The 21803-nt window shown below is 38.1% G+C and overlaps 1 protein-coding gene across 1 annotated transcript in view; it reads right to left on the bottom strand.

The window, feature by feature from the left end:
- The window catches only part of LOC149796720 (tryptophan 2,3-dioxygenase-like), an 83052-nt gene that overhangs the window by 44922 nt on the left and 16327 nt on the right, over positions 1–21803 (bottom strand). The window contains exon 2 of the mRNA XM_089961364.1: positions 419–543. The gene's annotated coding sequence lies outside the window, so the exon portion shown is untranslated. The remainder of the gene's footprint in view (positions 1–418; positions 544–21803) is intronic.

Raw genomic sequence — 21803 nt, 5'->3', positions numbered from 1 at the left:
TTTTACAAATAAGTAAATAAGATCTTTGATGATATACACTATGCTTAATATATTGTGCACAAATGACAATGAAGGAACCGAATATTTATGACAATCTGTTTTGAAAACATTGTGATAATATTAAATCTCTTTTGGACATATATTATAAATTCTGAATCATATACGTAATTTCCTCTACCTAGCAGAAACAAACTCCATGGTGTATGTCGGTTTGGGTTAACGCACAGTTCATTTCTTATGACAATGTTCTTTAAAGACATACAGAGGAGAAAAATGGATCTCACATCTGTGTGGTATGTCTACATCTATTGTACTTGAATTCCACCTACATACTGCCGTCTTTACCTCCAGTGAATTTGTTATAACTGTATGGAATTTAGTCGCCCATGCGACAGATGAATATAGTTGTTTTGCTAACCTTTCTTTTCTTATCTTACCTTAATCATCTCAGACCAGTCGTCTCAATCATCGTGTCCACGCGCTTAGAACTGCTTTAAAAATAGTAACCAACCCTTGTCTTTTGCTGTGCCTATTGTAGTTGTTCTGAAATTAAAGAACAGAAGCAACAAATTTATAACAAAAACCTAGTAACTTAAGGTTAATCTATCTTTGAGATCACACCAAACAAAAGCATTTCGAGAGATAATAAAGAGATACACGCAAACAACGTCGAGCTTGTTTGGTATTATGCTAGTTCGTTCCACACAGCATGGTCAATTTTATCCTATATAGAGGTGTAGCTCAGTTTATTTTCATGTCAACGCCATTAAATGTAGCTAAAGCTACCCATCCAGTTTTAAATTCCTCGTGTGAAACAAGTTATATAATGTTAGCTACATTTAATGACGATGACCTGAAAATTGACTGTGCTACAGATATAATACAATTCTCAATGATGTGGAATGAACTATGACAAAAACACTGATCCATACACATATACTATAGACCTATACACTTGATAACCTCCCAACTCTCTTAACACATTAACCCCTGGAGGTTTTTGCCATTTTTGCCTGAAAATCGAGTAGGAAACACATTTTGAAAGCTATTTCTGAATAGACTCGAAAACACTAAATCCCCGGTCATCTTTCGATAACATACTGCCTAGTTGTGTTAGAAACATCATTTTTCGTTGGCTATTTGACTCGCGCGTGAGCAGAAGGGTAGAAGTTGGACTTCTTTTTTTTTTTTTGTTTGCTAAACGGAGATATTATTTTTGTATGGAGACCACTCTTTATTCCAAATGCTCATCTTATCCTACATTTTGCAAAGGCTCATCTGTCTATTTGCAGTTCATACCGGTTTGCCTTTGATCTGAGACCTAAAAGTCTAAAATCCGGACACAAAATGGGATTCCGACCACGGGCGAGTTTTGCGCAACAAAAAGTCGGGTCCAAAAAATGAGGTTTTTCTATCTGTATTTTGTAGTGCAACTAGATATTCCAGATTATTTGGTATCATTGTAGAGCTACATCTGTCTACCTTTCTATAATACCACCCACTTTAGTGTATCATGCATGACCATGACGCTACAGAGCTCGCCAGTAGGTTACTACCTCCTGCCCCGTAAAGTCGTCGCTGGGGGTTAATGTGTTGACAACCACAGAAAAGTTAGTAACAGCCAGAAATGTGTTATGTCAAAAATGCTTTATTCTAACTGTGATAAGCATCTCCAATGTGCCCCAGTTGAATCAAAAATATACCTACACTATATAATGACAAATAATGCACTTACCAACCAGTAGAAATTATTTATCCGTCAACACATTAATCCAATAGCAAATTCCACGGTAGCACTCGCCATATTTCCAAGAAAGAAAAATGGCATTTTCAAAGAATCCGTGAACTTGAACATGGTTATCTGCTAGGGTCCATATCAAGATGGTCTTTCATACACGGGAGTGATTTTACAATCAATATTAATTACAACACAAGTATGTCACAAAGAGTGTCACCTCATCCAAAGAAGAGGAGATTTATATAAGATAGTGACATAGATATCTAATTACCCATGAATAAACTAATGCAATATGTTACTCTTCGTTAAAGCTTGTACAAAGTATAACTACAATAGATATGTGCACCCAGTATCGTTTCGTTTTTTACAATGTAACTTTTCAAAATTGGAACTGATGAAAACGAAACATTTTCTTGTAACAAATATTAATTATTTATTGTTAATTTCATATAACATGCATATATTAAATGTGACAATACCTCATTACTATGAGCCGTTTTATGTTGTTTTTTTTTTATTTGATCACGCGTATAAACTGTGTACTTCTGATGCAACAGTCACCTCACAGCCCTCGTCGAAATATTTGAATTAATGAGCCGCACGTAAACATTTGGACGTGAATTATATTACACTAGTGAAGAGTTCATTTTATTTTAAAGGACAAAATGAGTGAGAAAAACAATCTATGTGAGGGTTTGGACAGAGACAAGAAAATCCCAGTCTCGGGATTACATTTTATGTCTCCCCACGAGGCAAGCATGTGGGAAGATAAATAATATAACCCCTTGACTGGGATTTCCTTGTCTCGGTACTAACCCCAACACAGATTCTATATATCGTGCGAATTGTATATGCACTACATGTACAAAGGTATGGATATCAAGTTTGTAAGAAGATCTGCTAGGTCTTGTTTGGTTTAACACCAATCTCTGAACACGAATGCAAGGGGGAGGAAGAGCCACCGACCAATGGTAAGCTGTTGGTCGAGTTGAGACTCATACTCATGCACCCAGAGGTGAAATGTGCCTAGATTTATAAAAGCCATCCTGGGCCCCAGTCCTGTTTAGGAAGACATGCACATACCTCCATAAACATAGCAACATAAAAAAGAGAACAATAGAGAGACAGACAGACAGACAGAGAATGTTAAATACAAGTATTCATGTATGCAATATGATTTAAGGGTAAAATGATGCAGCAATTCGTTTATCTACCTTATTTACCACCCCTGCACAATGTGGGCGGGTATGGGATGACCTTTGAGTTTAGACGGGAGTGAACTTGACTTGGTTTACCTCCGCTGTCCCTATTAATAATGGTTTATAAACCACAGTCGATTGTCTCTCTCTCTAATTAATGACGGTGACATACCAATTAAATTGACGCCCAGATAACCCTCTGTTTATATGCCGTTAGTATATAAATTATTTTTCTTGGTCGTTCCCAGGTATCCTCTAAAGCCTAACAAGAAAGATCTTTTGAACTGGGACAAACAACAAGGTGGCATGAAACAAAGGCAATATCTAAACAAAACTACAAACTTATATGTAATTATTGAAAGGATAATCACAGTTTAAAGAATAGCAACACCAACAAGGGCCTAATGAGTGTTTTACACCGTAATCTATAAACTAGTGATTACAGGAGACGACTAACACCTAACGATATTCAATTAAGAATGGTTTATCGTTTATCTTCAGAGTGTCTTCAAGTTTTGCACTGTAGAAGGCATTTATCGATCATTACTTGTGTTTCAATACGAAATTATTGAGAAGAATGAAAATAAAAGAAGAAAAATGAAATACTTGTAAACAGATACTTAAAAACTTACCTGTCTTTTGTCCCCGAATTGCTAATAAAACTATGTCCTCAATTTCAAAGTATACGAATGGGGTATATTTCAGAACTTAAGCTAGACCTTCTGACCTGCATTACTAACTTGCCAGTCTCATGAATAAGCCAACTCAAATTCACAGTAATGTTCCTATATATACTTACAGCCTAGTTAAAAAACTATGGATTCGGTTCTCATTAATCAATTGCTATTTGTTCCAGTTTCAACATTATATATATATATATATATATATATATATATATATATATATATATATATATATATATATATATATATATATTCCTTTTGGTAATCAGAATTACATTTCTAGTGATCGTGACTACGTCGAGGGCAAGTTGACGTGTGCGTTTCTTTGGATTTAACAAAAAACGAGAAATAATTACTGTAATCCAATGTCGACAACAATTCCCCACAGTTTTGTCAAGTAATGACAGCAGCTGGGACAGGGGCTGAATTAAACACCCAATTTTCATAAATCATTTCATAAATAGAGCCATTACTCAATAGACAAGAAAACACTGTCAATCAGATTTAGGAATAATTGCTATTTACTGATTTTAATTATCACGTAACTCACTTGAAACCTTGATGACACTAATAACTTGGCAAGTTTCGTGATTACCTTTACACTCAATTAAAAATACCACTATTGTATAAATAGCAATCATTTTGTATAATTTTGTTTAAACCACATACTTTTGTGAGTTAACCCAAGCCAAGGGGCAACAGTTCATTCAATGATTCACTGATCTAGAGAAAAGGTTGATAAGAAGTAGTGTGTGTGTGTCGTGTGTGTGTCGTGTGTGTGTGCGTGTGTGTGTGTGTGTGTGCGTGTGTGTGCGCGTTTGTTTATATTCTTGTGTGTCAGAAGAATATTTCAAATCATTTATTGATGATATGGAATACAAAGTTATAACTGTTGTACTGATAGAAAGTAACGAGCTAAAATTAAAATAAATACATTTATGTCTGTCTGTGTTTGTTTTTATTTACAGCAACAACACAAAAAATCTTAATTAAACTATAATACTCACCAGATTCATTCGATTTATATTAGGCGAAAGAGAATTCACAACACAATTTTCTTCTCAAATCTATACCAAAAACAGTATCTGCTATTTTTTATTTGCGTTCATGGAAGCAAATATTAGGAATTAGGAATACAAATATAAGGCACTTGTAAAATCACATGCTGAAAAATCCGTACAGGACTTTAACTAGAAACTTGTAATTAAAATGATTTTGATCTCTCTCACTACACTAGCAAAATACAGAAATAATGAGCTAACATTCGTTTATTTGTTCCCGTATGTCACTATTTTTTTTCTACAAATAATAATATATTACGTACTCAGCAACTGTCTTATGCATGGGATGATCTAGCTTACTCATTGCTAAAAAGTGAGGAAGTCAACAATTCCACAATAGCGTCTTAGCACCGAACCAGGCTAATTTTACAAATACGTAAATGAGATATAGAGTATTATATACTATTTTAAGACATCAAGTAGTAATACAGTTTACAACCAATAACTTAAATATTGATGACAATATAGAAACTAAATTCGGATGCAATATTAGACCTTGTTTGGCAGATAGTATACGATTTGGATAATATTCTTTACTGTAACACTAAGAAAACACTATGGTGTGTACCTTATTCTGTTTGATGGTGCGGGGTTAATACAATACGATATTATAATCGTGAGGTAAAGGGAGTATGTGTTGGTTTCAAAGCCTTGTGCTATATTAATAGGTGTATTTGGTATCAGTTCTAGGTACATACCGAACTTCTTGCTTACAATAGATTTGTAAGAATTTTACCTGTCCTGCCGAACTCATGATTAATATAAATCTGCATATGTTTACATGACTTACAGCAGGTCGTTACATAGAATACCTGAATACCTGTGTACGTATAGTTGTTATAGAGACCTAAATGTGCTTACGTGATTTGTGTGTGCTTTGGTTTACTTGCGAGGACCTGAGTTTGAATGCACACCAACATCTTGAGGAATGGACTACATTGTGAGGACTTACACACCAGCCTTCGAAATGTTTCGTCGGCAAATGGTTGAGAATGATCATAAGAGATGAATTACGCGTTATTGTGAAAGTCCTCACAAAGTCGGTAATGTTGGACAGACAGTTACACTCCGTGTGTATTGCGGCTGTAGACAGGTGTGCAAACGCTTTGACAATCAGAAGGCGTGTGAGTTCTGATTGTTTGTCATCGATTGATAACATCTCATCTGTGCAGTGTCACTGTAAATTGCGTATACATATACAAACGACTCAAACATAATTATTAATATTACTAGTGATTTAAACAAAATTATTTTGTAGTAACGGTAAACTGGTGATGCCATCAGAAGTGCAATATTTGAAGAGATCTCAAAACTCACTTATTTTGACTGCAAGGACAAACTTGAAAACCTAATAATGTTTCCTACCTTAAATAATTTCAGCGTGCTTTTTTATGTTTTCTAATTTCATGGTGTGGTCTAAGGTTGACATTGCCCGGGGTGGGAGTGGGAGACAAGCGCCCCAATCCTCCAAAATGCCCCATACGGCCTGCGTCTCTTACTGCCTCTGTCAACTAAAATCCAGCTCCTGGCCTTCGCGAGTGGCTTAGATTTGAAGCCCGGCAGAACATGTTTTCTACTAACAGGAGAAGGGGTGAAGGCGGCCCACTGGCGCCTTAAAACCAGTTGCTTCGGGTAGATGGGACTCGTAAACCTTGGATGGTAGCTCATCTAGGAGAATGAAAACTCCGATTCCAAACTTCTGCTGCCTTGTGGCTATACCCACTCATGGGAAAGGCTAAGGGAGTAAACCCCGACAGAAAATCCGGAGATGGAGTCCCTAAGGCGGTATGACATTGACTTCAACGTCATTCCGGCAACTCCTGCGACGCCGTTGGTGCCAAGCTGTATCGGCATTCGTCGTTCCCTTGGGCACACCAGCTGCGTGGAGAGGGGGGATCTGCTGCATGGGCAACAGCTGATTCTCCATACCACCCTGCCCAGGCTTCATAGCTCCACTGGAGAGGACACTCCAGCGTCGTCGTACGGCGTCGGCACAACACGAGAAGTAGCAGTTTACCGGTTCTAAGTCAAAGCTCGATTGGCGTAGAGCTTGGCGCCAGGGGTTACTTCTGACGGTGGGAGAGATCATCAGGTCTCACTGGACAGCTACCGCCCGCCTCAAGCTGGGCAGCCCCCAGTCAGTAAGGTGCTGCCCGCCATGGCCTGCCTGCTTCACTGGGTGCGTGGAGCTTAGAGAACCATCTCGACAAGTGGGCCACAAAACTCTGCACCAGGAAAGACTAAAAGAAGAAATAAAAAGACTCCAACTCTTCGTTTTGCAACCTGGAACATCAGGACCATGTGTCCTGGATTGACCACTGACCTACATCAGATCGACGATGCACGGAAGACTGCCGTCATTGACAGAGAACTCTCCCGACTGAACATCGACATTGCCTGCCTCCAGGAGACCCGACTGGCTGACAGCGGCACCATCAGGGAAGCCAATTACACATTCTTTTGGCAGGGGAAGCCCTTGGATGAACCTAGGCATCATGGTGTAGGCTTTGCCGTCAAGAACACGCTAATCGCCTTCATTGAACCTCCATCATCAGGTACTGAGAGAATCCTTGCCCTCCGGCTGTCAACATCCTTAGGCCCGGTCAACATCTTCAGTGTGTACGCTCCAACCCTCTACTCCACCTACGAGGAGAAAGACAAGTTTTATGAGGCTCTGGATCAGGCAATATCTAGTATCCCCAACAATGAAAGCCTTTACTTACTAGGAGACTTCAATGCTAGAGTGGGAGCTGACCATGAGGCCTGGTCCACCTGTCTCGGCTTTTACGGAAGGGGAAAGATCAACGAGAATGGTCAGCGACTGCTGGAGATGTGCTGCTCCCACAGCCTATGTGTGACAAACACTTTCTTCAAATGCAAGGAGATCCACCAGGTGTCGTGGAGACACCCACGTTCACGCCACTGGCACCAGCTAGACCTCGTCATCACCAGGCGTGCAGAACTGGCCAGTGTCCTCCTTACCCGCAGCTAGCACAGTGCCGATTGTGACACGGACCATTCCCTCGTGGCCAGCAAGGTGCGAATATTACCCAAGAAGCTGCACCACGCCAAGAAGAAGGGTCACCCACGTATCAACACCTGCTGTGCAAGCAACCCAGAGAAAACACAGCAGTTCATCAGCAAACTGAAGGAAGCCCTCACCAAAGTGACACCTGATGACACCATTGATTCCAAGTGGTCCCATATCCGTGACTCTGTGTGCAATTCAGCCATCACAGCTTACGGGAAGAGGGAGCGAAAGAATGTCGACTGGTATGAGGCAAACTGGGAGGAGATGGAGCCCGTGACTGAGGCAAAGAGGAAAGCCCTCCTGGCATACAAGGCTGCACCTAGTCCCAGAACACTACAAGCCCTCAGGACTGCAAGGAATAATGCCCAGAAGACCGCCCGCCGCTGTGCCAACACCTACTGGCTGAACCTTTGCAACAGTATACAGACAGCTGCTGACACCGGGGATACAAGAGGAATGTATGAGGGTATCAAACAAGCGACAGGCCCCCCCCAGCTACAAGACCGCCCCCCTCAAGTCCAAGACGGGCGAAGTCATCACAGACCAGGGGAAACAACTGCAGCGATGGGTTGAGCACTATCTCGAGCTATATGCAACCCAAAACAATGTCACTGGAACTGCCCTGGACGCCATTCCAGACCTGCCTGTCATGGAGGAGCTAGACACACAGCCCACCCTGGAAGAGCTCGGAAAAGCCATCGATTGCCTTGCCTGTGGGAAGGCTCCCGGAAGCGACGGCATTCCGCCTGAAGTCCTCAAGAGCGGAAAACCAGCACTGCTCCAGCCCCTACACACACTCCTCTGCCTTTGCTGGGAACAGGGATACATCCCACAGGACATGCGTGATGCCAACATCGTCACTTTGTACAAAAACAAAGGAGACCGTAGTGACTGAAACAACTATCGGGGCATCTCCCTCCTCAGCATCGTCGGAAAGGCCTTCGCCCGTGTTGCCTTGGCACGCTTGCAGATCCTAGCCTCCCGCGTCTACCCAGAATCCCAGTGTGGATTTCGAGCCGGCAGGTCAACTGTAGACATGATCTTCTCACTACGTCAGCTGCAGGAGAAGTGTCGCGAGCAGCGGATGCCCCTCTACGTTGCCTTCATAGACCTGACGAAGGCGTTTGACATGGTTAGTCGGAGTGGACTCTTCAGACTTCTGCAGAAGATCGGCTGCCCCCCACGTCTGCTTGCTGTCATTATGTCGTTCCACGAGAACATGCACAGCACAGTGTGTGCTTCAATGGCGCAACATCTGAAGCATTCCCAGTCGTTAGCGGAGTCAAACAAGGCTGTGTCCTTGCACCGACGCTCTTTGCCATCTTCTTCTCCATGCTTCTCCAGTACGCATTCAAGGACTGCTACGAGGGAGTGTACATCCATACCAGGGCTGACGGCAAGCTGTTCAACATCGCCCGTCTCCGTGCTAAGACTAAAGTCACAGAGGTACTCATCCGTGAATTGCTCTTTGCCGACGATGCAGCCTTGACATCACACACGGAAGATGGACTTCAGCAGCTGGTATGCTGCCTCTCCCATGCATGTAAGGAATTTGGACTGACCATCAGTTTGAAGAAAACAAATGTCATGGCACAGGACACAGACTCCCCTCCCTCTGTCTCCATCGATGGGTACAATTTGGAAGTTGTCGAGAACTTCACATAGCTCGGGTCTAACATCTCCAGCTCACTCTCCATTGATTTTGAGGTGGGAGGCAGGATTGCCAAGGCAGCAGCAGTGATGGCCAGACTTAACCAGAGGGTCTGGAACAACCCCAACCTCACAGAGAAGACCAAACTGCGTGTCTACCAAGCGTGCGTGCTCAGCTCACTTCTCTACAGCAGCGAAACATGGACCACCTATGCAAGACACGAGAGGAAACTCAACAGCTTCCACCTGAGATGTCTGCGGCGCATTCTGCACATCCAGTGGCAGGACAAAGTACCCAACACAGAAGTTCTAGAACGCGCCAACATGAACAGCATGTTCTCCATACTCAGCGAGAGGCGCCTTCGCTGGCTTGGCCATGTCAAGAGAATGGACCCAGGTCGCATTCCCAAGGACCTGTTATATGGGGAGTTAGCAGAAGGTGCACGACCAACTGGACGACCACATCTGCGCTACAAAGATGTTTGCAAGAAGGATATGAAGACAGCAAACATCAATGTCAACGACTGGGAGAGCTGTGCAAACAACCGTTCCAGCTGGCGTCTAGCTGTCAGGCAGGGAGTTCAAAACGCAGAGGAAAAGAGAAGAATAAAGCAAGCTGAAAAGAGAGCTAAAAAGAAGGATAAGCAAAAGCGTACTTTGGAGCTATGCCATCGTCTCTCGTAGACGGACGGATGCCAAGAAATTTCATGGTGTTTGTTTTCGTGATCATATCATTATATTATATGTTCTTTATCTTATAGGTGTTGTCTAATGTTATAAAGCGCTTAGAGCTTCTAACGATTAGGCGCTATACAAAGTCCTCATTATTTTTATGTTATTTTTAAGCCCGGCGCGGCTGATATAGTGCAGTGTTTTGGCGCGTTATTTGGTGTGTATATGGATTTTATTGCTGCGAGACGTAACACACATGTGACCTAGATCTTGGAAGATGGATGGCAAGACGTACTCTATCAGACTGGTAAGAAATAAAAAGATTCTTTAAAAAGCTGTTTATTATATTCGTCCAAAACAGTTGTTCGCTCTTCCATTCGTAATCATCTGTGACAACTTGCTTGTGTCAAGTTCCACCAATGACTGAATGAGCTTGATGCGCAGGGCCTCGTATCATTGCTTATCAGTCAGACACTTTGCATAAAATAATATTATGACTGACAGTTAAATTGTAAGCAATGATACGAGCCCCTGTGCGAAGGTCTTGATTATTGTATTTACATGCCACAACAGTTCAAATTGATGTCATAAAATAGTGGATTAACGAAGAAGTGGATCACTTCTCTCTCTCTCTCTCTCTCTCTCTCTCTCTCTCTCTCTCTCTCTCTCTCTCTCATCCATTTCCTTTTCAACGTCATTGTTGAGAGAGAAGAAGAGTAAGATGAACTGTATAGTGCAAGAAGGATATTGTGCTTCTTGTTTGTTTTGTGTATTATTCCAAAAAGAGAACGAAAAGAAAGAGAACATTAAAAAAATGTCAGATAGGCCAGGAAAGGAAAACGGAATACATCTGTGTCAGTACCTGATACCCTCGAAAAGTTAATTGTTGGTCCCTTTCAAGCTAGTACAGTTCTCACTCTTGATGATACAATATATCCCCCAACATAAGATAAAGATCTATACATGACAGAATCGTTGATAAGCAAACAAAGACACAGTGATCCCATTCAAGAGTGCTCTTTAAACTCACTTATTGCGACTGCAAGAACAAACTTCAAGACCTAATAATGTTTCCTACCTTAAATATCTTCAGCCTTTTTTAATGTTTTCTAATTTCATGGTGGGTTTATTTTGGTAATCATTTTATTATATATGTTTTTTATGTTATAGGTGTTGTCTAATGTTGTAAAGAGCTTAGAGTTTCTATAGATTAGACTCTATACAAAGTCCTTATTATTATTATTATTATTATAGTCTGAATCCTGACTTAGCATCTCACGAGCAGGACCATTCCAAATTCAGGTACTAATGAACTAGTCAACTTTCAAGCTTAACGGCCTTTCCATACTATCACGGCGGCATATTGCATACACTATGGATGAGTTTCTTTTCCTCAGACAGCATTGCAATGTAATTCATCGAATTTGGTAACTGTCGGATAATTCCATAAATTACCACAATGTTCAGACTTTAGTTTTATATCTCTTTCCACTCTTTATTATAGAAATTATACTGCTTTGTAAATCCACGAGAGGGAGCCCCGAGTGACCGAGTGGTCTAAAGTGCCCTCAGTTACGGATCACTACCATCTCACCTCTGTCTGCGTGGGTTCGAGTCTTGGATTCAGCCAGAGTGGGTATGTGAGAAAGCTTGCCAGTAGGTTCTCGTGGGTCGGTGGTTCTTTCCTGGGTTTTCCCGGGTTCTTCCTCCACCATTAATATTGGCCGCCATGTATAGCCTATCGTGTGCTGAAAAATGGCGTTAAACCCTACAACAACAAATCCACGGGAAAGGACAATTTGTATTTGTCATTCTTTTATTTTGCTTGATTCGACATTGTAAATATCGGAAGCAGACAACATATTATTTTCCTTCTATGTACATACACGTTTAGTCCTGCATATACCACTTCACTGAAAATGGATTTGTCCAGGAACCCGAAATGACTAACAAGCATGGTCGTCTTTAAAACTGAAAACTTTGTTTTAAGGGAAACTTGCAGATGATAACTGTTTTAGGGACCCCTGGACATAATCAGGTTTGAAAATAAAAATCAATAAACGAACTGATTAAGTTCTGAGCTTCTTTGATCTCATGTGTGCCTTTTGCTTTTTAAATTGGAAGGGGGGGAGGTTACAAACAACCGGGTAGGTATATTCAGACATTAGTTTAAGCTCTATCTAGTGGAACTTGATGTTGTTACTGAATGGGAACACCATGTCTACATGTGATATGTCGGAGCACTTTCACATCAACACGTACATTCCTGCTGAAAATTAATTCTCAAATTTGGAAAACTCTGCATATTGCTATTTACACTTCTACACTTCCACACAATGCCCTTTATTCTACTTAGGACTATCCCATACATATATACGGCAGTCAGCAGCAACTGGCTATGACTCAGCTGTGAGACTACACCTACAATTAACAGCCACCATATTGCTTACATCAATGTACAGTGTTGACAACAGCTTCCTTGGGCAAATAAGTCTGTTGTAATATTTGTTTCACTGATGTTCTGTTAGAGTAATACAGAGGTATAGTCTATTACATGTGTTATCTCCTTCCGAGTATTAGCACGCGGTTAATAGTTGGTCTAGATTGGACATCAGAAGACATCACTGTCCTGTGCCATGATTATATATTATCTGTACACAGAGCTAGGTGACGTTTGACCAATAATAGATAGTTCCCAGATACAACTATTGGTGACGTCATTCATAAGCATATGGCCCCCAAATTACCCGAGTTAAGATTTCTTGCACTTCGCACCTTCACACAAGTCTATTACTTTTCGTGCCACCATAATAACAGAAGTACATAGAACACTCAAATTTACCAGAAAAATGAGACCAAAAAATTCACTTTAACATTCCTGAAGGTTTTCATATGTTTATTATAATTTTGATTGGGGAGAGATTTTGTCTCGAAAGCAAAAATAACAACTTGGGGAAAATCAGGATGGTATTATAATCAAATTGCTTATTTGTTAGCAAACAAAAGCCTACTATCAGATTTAGGTTATGATCTATTTTTAAAAAGTTAATGGGCAATGTGTATATGCATCCATTATATCTCATTTTGTGAGAAGTGCAGATAATCATAGACAAAAACAATTTTAAAGGAGAAGAATTTAATTTCAATATTTTATCAAGTACCCACGTTAACCATGCCTGAGACTCAAACCCACGCATACAGAGGTGAGACGGCAGTGATCATAAACGGTGAGTGCTTTAGACACTTGGCCACTCAGGGCCCCTAAAACATACGTAAAGGACGCTGATAAAGCTGTAAAATGTATCAGACAAGCATTTGTTTTTTGAAAATGTGCCCACATTACAGTAACAAAGAACCACCTAAATAAAATCGGTTACAACCGCTCCTCATGGAGCTTGAGATTTCATTACAGTATTCTGAACAGTGTTACTGATGTAGGTGTCCGTTGTCTGTCACATTGCCATCAGATGTTTAGTAGCGACTGTTTTAGGCAGAGGGTGGTTTGTCTCATCGAAAAAGTTACTAAAGACTTTGATGAGAACTTTATTGATTTAAAGCAGGATAGTTAGTGTAATGGATTGTTTAATGACAAATAACTTTTGTCATTGAGAGGTTCATTCTCTATAGACTAGCAGTTTATGACTTCGAGTCGAAACAGTGCATAATCAAAATGGGGTAGGATGATACTGTTATTGTATCGGCTGTTTTAGACCATGATTTCTTGTGTATAAAGCACATCAATATAGCTGCAATATCGAAACTTATACAGCATAGTGTTAGGAACGATTTAAATTACAACCTTTGAGAAGACATATAATAAAATGCCCTTGAGATTTCGGAAATCTATTGAGAACCTTGCCTCTGTGTACAAGGAGAGCATACCTTGTCACAAGCGTAACTTGATTGTTTCTACCTTGAGATTCCTTATCCATACCTTCTATGAAATAAAATGAATAGTGCATAGATGGTATTACATATGCAGTATTTAATATATTATTATGACTAGCTTTATTTGAATCTTAAATAATGTTCATGAATTAAGTAGTTGTCCCATTGGAGACCCCATTAAGTGGTCAGTAAAGAATTAAAGTTTATAAACAATGGCTGGATTACTGTTTCCAAAATTAGAAATTATGCTTGAATGATGGATTAATATAGCATTAAGGCTGCTAATTGATCGACGTAACACTGTTAACCTAGTCATACTGTGTCAGCTGTCGCCTAATATATGTATATTGGGATTAGGGCTGGTTACTTCCTGAACAAACCGTGCCGGTGGCCTAGCAGTTAGGGAGATTGTGGGTTAGATGAGGGAGATTGTGGGTTAGAATCCCGGCCGAGTCATACCAAAGACTTATAAAAACTGTACTAGCAGCTGCCTTGCTTAGCGCTCAGCATTAAGAGGTTAGTGCTAGCACTGGTAGGCCTGGTGTCAGGATGATGTAACTACAGGGCCGGTCTTAGTCCGACTGGACTGAGTTTAAGTTCAACATCATATAAAACTTGTTTTAAAGTTTATTTTCCAATACCTTGTTCACAGGAGGTCCAGGGGTTTCCGCCAAAATTATCCAAATCGGACCCTACGTTTGCCAAGGCCGGTGCTGTGTCACTGGGTGGGACAAGATGCTACATGTCTGCGGCATGATGTCCCAGTGCTAGAGTATCACTATAAACTTTCTCACTGCAGACATAATTTCGATATGACTGACAACTTTTTAAAGCTACATTGAAATTTCAAATCATACACACACACACACACACACACACACACACACACACACACACACACACATTTCCTAAAATAATTCTGCTTCATACATGTTCCATTGTCTAATTGCTTTGGTCATACTAAAGTTACCATTACGCCTTTTTCCTTGTGGAAGTATATCCAGACAGAATCAAGTATTTGTTTTTTAAATAAATGTTTTGACCACCAAAGGTTATTAGCCACTTTATTAAAGCTCACAATTTTCACACATTTGATAGGTCCCAGTTTTAAAGGTCAGATTACAGCAAGATATAATACACATACCAGGTTTGGTTACCTTGTTATTGCATGTCTGATAATGAAAACAATTGACAAGTATCCAGTTCTTACATTTTATTTAATTAAAAATATATGTGAAGATTTAGTCGTACAGATGCTATTGAATACCTTCCGGATGATGGTTCAGAGGAGGCAGAAGAAGAAAAAAGAGCTCTGTTACAAGTCTATGCTCTTAAGATAAGTAACAGAAAAGAGTGAAAATCAAACGGCTTTGTAAAATTCAACAAATAATTTATTTCCCTAGAATGCAAAGTGAAAATGTAATTAAAAGTAACTATGGAATTATGAATTAAATCCCAAATAATCCTAGAATTAAAGACACAAGTCCTAATAATTTAAAGTCCTGAATAAGTTAAATCCAATGTTGCTGTGTATGTAGTAGCTTGTAGAGTGTTGATGTTCCAACAGACTTTTGTTAAATGACAGTAATATATTTCCAGGTTTGAATTCGCTATGTATTCCAGTTAATGTCTCTATCCAAGAATTTCATCAGAGCACTTTTGTATTTCCAGAGAAAATGATCACTTGAATAATTTGAAGAAACAGATTCCATCCCGAAATAAAATACTCAACACAACTTATAATTCAACTTGAAAGTGCTAGACCTTAAAACATGAATGAAAAATCCTCTAAGATACAAGATTATATAGTTCTCTACCTGACTTTAGGTCACCATTAGCATTTTCTAGAACAAAACCAAATACCTAATGGACAGTAACCTTCTAGAATGATCCTGATGTTTACAAAATAAAAATGTTAATTATTATTAGAAAGCAAAAACTGGACTATGTGACTTACACTAAGGGAATTGCAAAACCTAGACCCAGACCAAAACAAACATATTTACTTATTTTGTTAATAACGATCATGATATTAAGCTCATACATATATAGACTATTTTAGCTAGGTATTATTTGTTTACAAAATAAAATTTAAAATATGTCAGTTAAAGTCAAGCTGAAGATGAACTCAGTTTTGGACAAGGTCAAGTTCAACATACAATGTTACATTACAATAGCATGTAATGTAATACAAAATTATAAAAAAGCAACTAACAAATAGTGCAAATTAAATTTACGTAACAGCGGAATTTTGTAAAGGTAATATATTAAACTTGATGCCCCTGGAGTTTAGCACTTGGAATAAATTGATGTGCAATGCTTTGCAAAAACAACCCACCAGATGTGATCAAAACAACCACTAAGGCTGTGCATTCCTTTCTTGATGGTTACCGCAAACAACTAATTGCAAGATCCCATGATAAGCTGTCTTGGAAGACGAACTCACATATTAAGGATATCCACTTAGTAATATCTATACGTTGAAATTACATGATTATAACATGTTATCTAAATGTATCATACTAGATTGATATGCCCTTTTGTTGTATCAAAATAGTTATATTTCAGAACATTAGAGCACCATCAGAAATATATTTTTACACACCACAAGTTTCTCACATGAAAAAAATCGCTGTTAATGCTAACATTTGTGCTTTTAGGATTGTTTAACAAAACATTTGTGATAACTTTATCCCACAATATTAAACTGAGTGTATTTTATGTAAAAGCTAATTGTTTCAGTATATCAAAATCAAATTTAGTTAATGGCACATTCTTTCATTTTTGACTTGATGTGTTCCTAGAAATGTTAACAATTAAATTTGTTTATTTTCTTTTACTGGCTACAACTCATAAACAGTATGGTTGTGATGCTGATGTTAACACGTTTACATTTACTGTGCTTGTAGATGATATTTAATTGTATCTGTTGCTGTTAAAACAAATTAATAGTATGTTTCAATAATATATTTGTAAGTGTGAACTCAAGATCTTAATTTTAATGTTTCCTATTGTCAGTATTGGGTTGTTTACATTGTTTAGGGCAGTTCCATTTAAACATACATGGTAGCCAGGGAAGGCAGTGTTTTAACTATATGCCACGGTACTTAGATTTCACACAATTCATATTAAAATCATAAGAAAATTATAAATTGCATCTTCGAGTGAGTAACCACTTTAAAAGTGCTTTCACTGGGTTCCATGTATGTTTTAATGGAACAGTCCTTACATGGTATACAGATGAACAATTCCTATTTCAAATGGTATCAATGTTTGGGGAATGTAAGATCTGAAAGTAAAAGGGAATATTTTGTTTTAGGTAAAAATTGCAAGTCAAGTGTGAAAGCAAAATGAAAGAAAATTACTAGAACACCATGGTCTATGGAGGAGAAGGCAGCTGTAGAAAGACAACTGGGACAATTTATAAGAACTGCTTCACTACCAGGAAAAGCAGCATGTAAAGAGGCAAAGAGGAAGGAACCTATTAACACAAGGTGTCCATGAAGTCAGATTGAAGTCTATTAAAAATGCAAAATCTAAAGCTATGTTAAAGCTAAAAAAACTAGAACCTTTACCTACAAAATTCAAACAGCTGGCCTATAAGTTTATACTTTTGGATCCGAAAGTCTGGGCTTTATCTTATACTCCAAATCGGCATGTATATGGATTATGTAATTCAAATCGTGTTATCGTTCATCGTGTAATTTTTTGTTATGTAGAAAAATATATTTTTTCCGAAAGTATGGAAAATAATGCGTAAAATAATTATCATTTTGGAAAGATATCGCATACTAAAAATTCAGCACCCAACATTGAGAAGGATTTTAGAATATCTACATGATTTTCTATATTAAATTCATGTACATCAGATGTAATTGCGCTAAAGCAGCACGTACTAGTAATATATGTTGTTTTAATTTGAATACATATATGTCACCATGACAAAGACAGGTATTCCATCGCATTTTTCTTCTTGCACCTCGTGATCAAATAAATTTTGCCCTGATAGAGAGAGAGAGGTTTGCAGACAATTGTAATCTATATTGATCAGTTAGTTGACGATAGTGATCATACTCCTGTACAAAGGCAATGCTACGTTCGATTATCAATTGATATCACTGTCTCGACAATTCCTTCTAGTTTTTATTATGATATCCATTGTCTCAAGAACAAAACAGATTTGCAGTGCTATTTACATGCTAATTAAATACACTAATGCTTGAGTCAAGTCATTCCAGTTAAAACCTTTTTGAGGTTAATGTTAGGCAGACCAGGTCAGATCGGGAAATGAGACTATCCATAGGGTATCCTGAATACATTACCGTGTAATGCCAGGTGCTTACTCGTGCAAGTTTCTCAACCAGTGACACATTTTGTATTATTTGACAGAAATGTCACCCAAACAACTAGCCTGAGCAAAGATGAAAACCACATGACACCTAACTGTAGGAAGTGTACATGAACTTACTCTTATTTGTTGGGAATGGAGATGTCATTGTGTATACAAAGAAAATGACACAATATGATTCAATGGTCATTTGTGGGATTTGACCTAAATGGAGTCTATATGGATATAAATGTTGTAAATATTTAAATTTGAAACGGAAGGATTATGGTATGTAATTTTTACATTTACTGTTTAGTTTATTACTGTTTTCTCTTTCACAAAATTTTCAGATAAACAGGGCAGTAATGTACAAATATAATATGAAATGCGATAGAATGCACGTGCATCTCTCATCAAAACAGAACCCTGGAAAAGACATTTTAGCATCAATGATGCAATTTCCCTGTTGCCGATAATATGAAATATGTACTATTAATATTCTTGAACATGGAAGTTGCTAAAGTGTCTTTCACACATCATTGCGAAATTTATCGTATCTGTAATCAATAAATTTTCAAGCAATCTGTGGCTAAAAGTAGCAAATTTGTTTTAAATATTTGTGTGAAACGAATTTTGTACTTTTAGCTACATTTGATGGTATCGATCTGCAAATTTATAAAAAATCCACGATGCTATGTGGAACAAACAGCAGTGAAAAAGACAACATTGAGGTATTGTTCTGGCCTTGTCTTATACTCGGCATCTACTTATACGTGGATGATGGAGAGAAACTGTATAAAATGTGCCGATTCGACGTAAACTTCACAGTGACTTATATGCTAACAAATAGGGTAGATTTTCCCGCTGTGCTTACAATGTGTTCTTATATTTCATTTTGATTATTTGATTAATTTAAATTCAGCCCAAGGAAGTTTAAACTGGTGTTCAGATTTATAGTTTTGTTATTTCTACCTTTTCATATTTGTCTTAAGCAAAATAATTTTCCTGTCAGTGAAGTAGTTCTTAATTATTTGTCATTCATTTAAAAAAATATTGAAAGCATTACCATGTTTTGAATATTTCCATCAGAAAATAGAGTGTTGTCTCTGAAGTCAAGATTACTTCAGTATAATTATTCATTCGGTTTCTTAACATGCTTTTAAATTTTGCTTCTTTTTACAAATATGCTCTTCTTGAACATATTTTTCATATTCGACTTAAAGTTTGGATTTTAATTTCTTTACCCATGTTAGATTGAGATATGTACTTTGGTAAGAAATGTACAGCAGTTTTTAAATGGGACATTGTATAACTTAAATGCAAGTCTATAACTCCAACCTAAGTTTGTCTGAATATTCTGAAGGAAAAACTTTTTAAACGTCGTTCATATGTATCTGTTTATGAAACAGTTCTGTTTGTCAGATGTTCAAATTGTCAATCAACGAGATTATGCCACATCCATATTCCTGACTTGATTTTTAGCACCTGTGCTCAAAGGTCTGCTGCCTACTTCTAATTTGTATCAGTCTTTTGGACTCGGGGAAAATCTAATCGGAATTTAAGCACAGATAACATAAACTTGTTTACTTCTTTCTCTGAATAGATAAAGATGAAATTATTTGAATTACTCAAATATATTTACACTTTACAAAGAAAATTGTCTTGTTTCTTGATGTTCCTTCCAATAACAAATTGACAGTTTGACGTTTTATCAAGTTTGGAAGGAACTACCTTATCTGATTATAATAGAGAATGTCCATGCAGATAGTAATGATAAATAAGATGATGTTTTCATCTAACAATGCAGCAGTAATGCATATGTCTTCCTATGATGCAAGTTTTGTCAAGACTCCGCCATCTTAGATGGAAGTTGATGTCTTTTCGTTCATCTGTCAACACCCTTTGATTACCCTCAATGGTACTGTTTTTTATAACTTTCTTTCACTTTAATACCATTGTAACTAAAATTTTGAATATTGTTCATGAGTGGGCTAAACATGCAGGCTATGGCCAGCTTCTTGTATTTATTCAATAATGAAATACAAATCGACTGAAATGACTTTATTTGGGTTGCATCTTTTATATTAAACATTTTTGTTGAGATGAACAATTACTGTATGAAGTGAAATGTGTCATATTCATACATGCTTATCTGGATGGCATAATTAAATTACAATGCAATTTAATCATTTAATGTTTTTCTTTTCTTTCTCAACATCCATCTGTTATTTACTTTTAATACTTTGGTTTGAATCATTATTGAGTAGGTGGCCATAGCTCAGTAGGTGGATCACTGTGTTTCATAATGCAATGGTCATGATTCCGCTACACTGGAGAGGAAAAATAAAGCCGGACTTTACATCCTGACTAAGAACACTCTGACCATATTTATTTCTCAGATACGGGCAATGTACCTGATAATAAAATACTATGAGAAGCTCATGTGTCCCTTAATATGTTAATAGGGATAGGCTTGCCAGAATTGCCCACAGGGGATATAGAACCTTTCAACACGAATGGCCTATAATTCTCAATAATAAAATCAGACTGATTTGTTTGATCCAACAAATGTATTGCTTTCAATACAGGACTGTACTCTTGGCCTCTTAAAATATGAGCATTTGGAAAGTCTGTTTTTATTATGTTGCTTATTTTTCAATCTGTAGCAATCATAAATAGCATGCACTTTCTTGTTGCAATATGGGTCTATCCACTTTACGTTTTGAAATTCTTAACTTGTATTGATATACGTTAGGTACCAACTCATAATCCCTCAATTAACATTCCCTAACCACATCATAATTAACACTTTGTTTTAATGACCGTGAAGTGTAGATTTTATTAATTTTGCCAATAAGTACACTTTGTAAAATATATTTCAATTCTCTCTTGGCCATACTGTTCTACTTCCTATTCTTTAAAAATTGGTACTAACCCATTATGTATGATAGCATCAGAACAGGAGGGTGTATGCAAAAGGAGGGGATGCTTTTCACTTTTCAGTTCTAATTATGTTAATTCTAAATTGTATTTCCCCTTTTTCTTTTTCTCTCTGTTTTTCCATCTCTTCTTTTTTATTTCCATTTGTCTATCGACTATTCCGGTGGCCTAGCAGTTACAGCATCCGTCCCAGTGGGGGGGGGGGGGAAGACCCTGGTTAGAACCCCGGCCGAGTTATACCAAAGACATAACAACATAACAATGGTACTAACAGCTTCCACGTTATGTGCTCAGCAATGAGTTTAGTGTTGGGACTGGTTATCCTGGTGTTAGGATAATGTGTCTGGGTGGGACAGCGGCATGATGCCCGTGCTAGACATCACAATATACTGCCACACTGCAGACATCGTTGCGATATGACTGAAAACTTGTTAAAGCTACGATAAATATCCAAATCGCACACACCCACACACACACACACACACACACCATTTGCATATCATCTCTATCTCTCTCTCTCTCTCTCTCTCTCTCTCTCTCTCTCTCTCTCCTCTTTCTGCAATTCCCTCTTTCTGAAATTGCACTTGTCTTTTGCTTCTTCAAATGAGTTCCAG

This window comes from Sinohyriopsis cumingii, chromosome 6 (genome assembly GCF_028554795.1).
Source record: "Sinohyriopsis cumingii isolate HCF-2022 chromosome 6, ASM2855479v2, whole genome shotgun sequence".
Taxonomy (NCBI): Eukaryota; Metazoa; Mollusca; class Bivalvia; order Unionida; family Unionidae; genus Sinohyriopsis; species Sinohyriopsis cumingii.
This window is presented reverse-complemented; position numbering and strand designations above follow the sequence as displayed.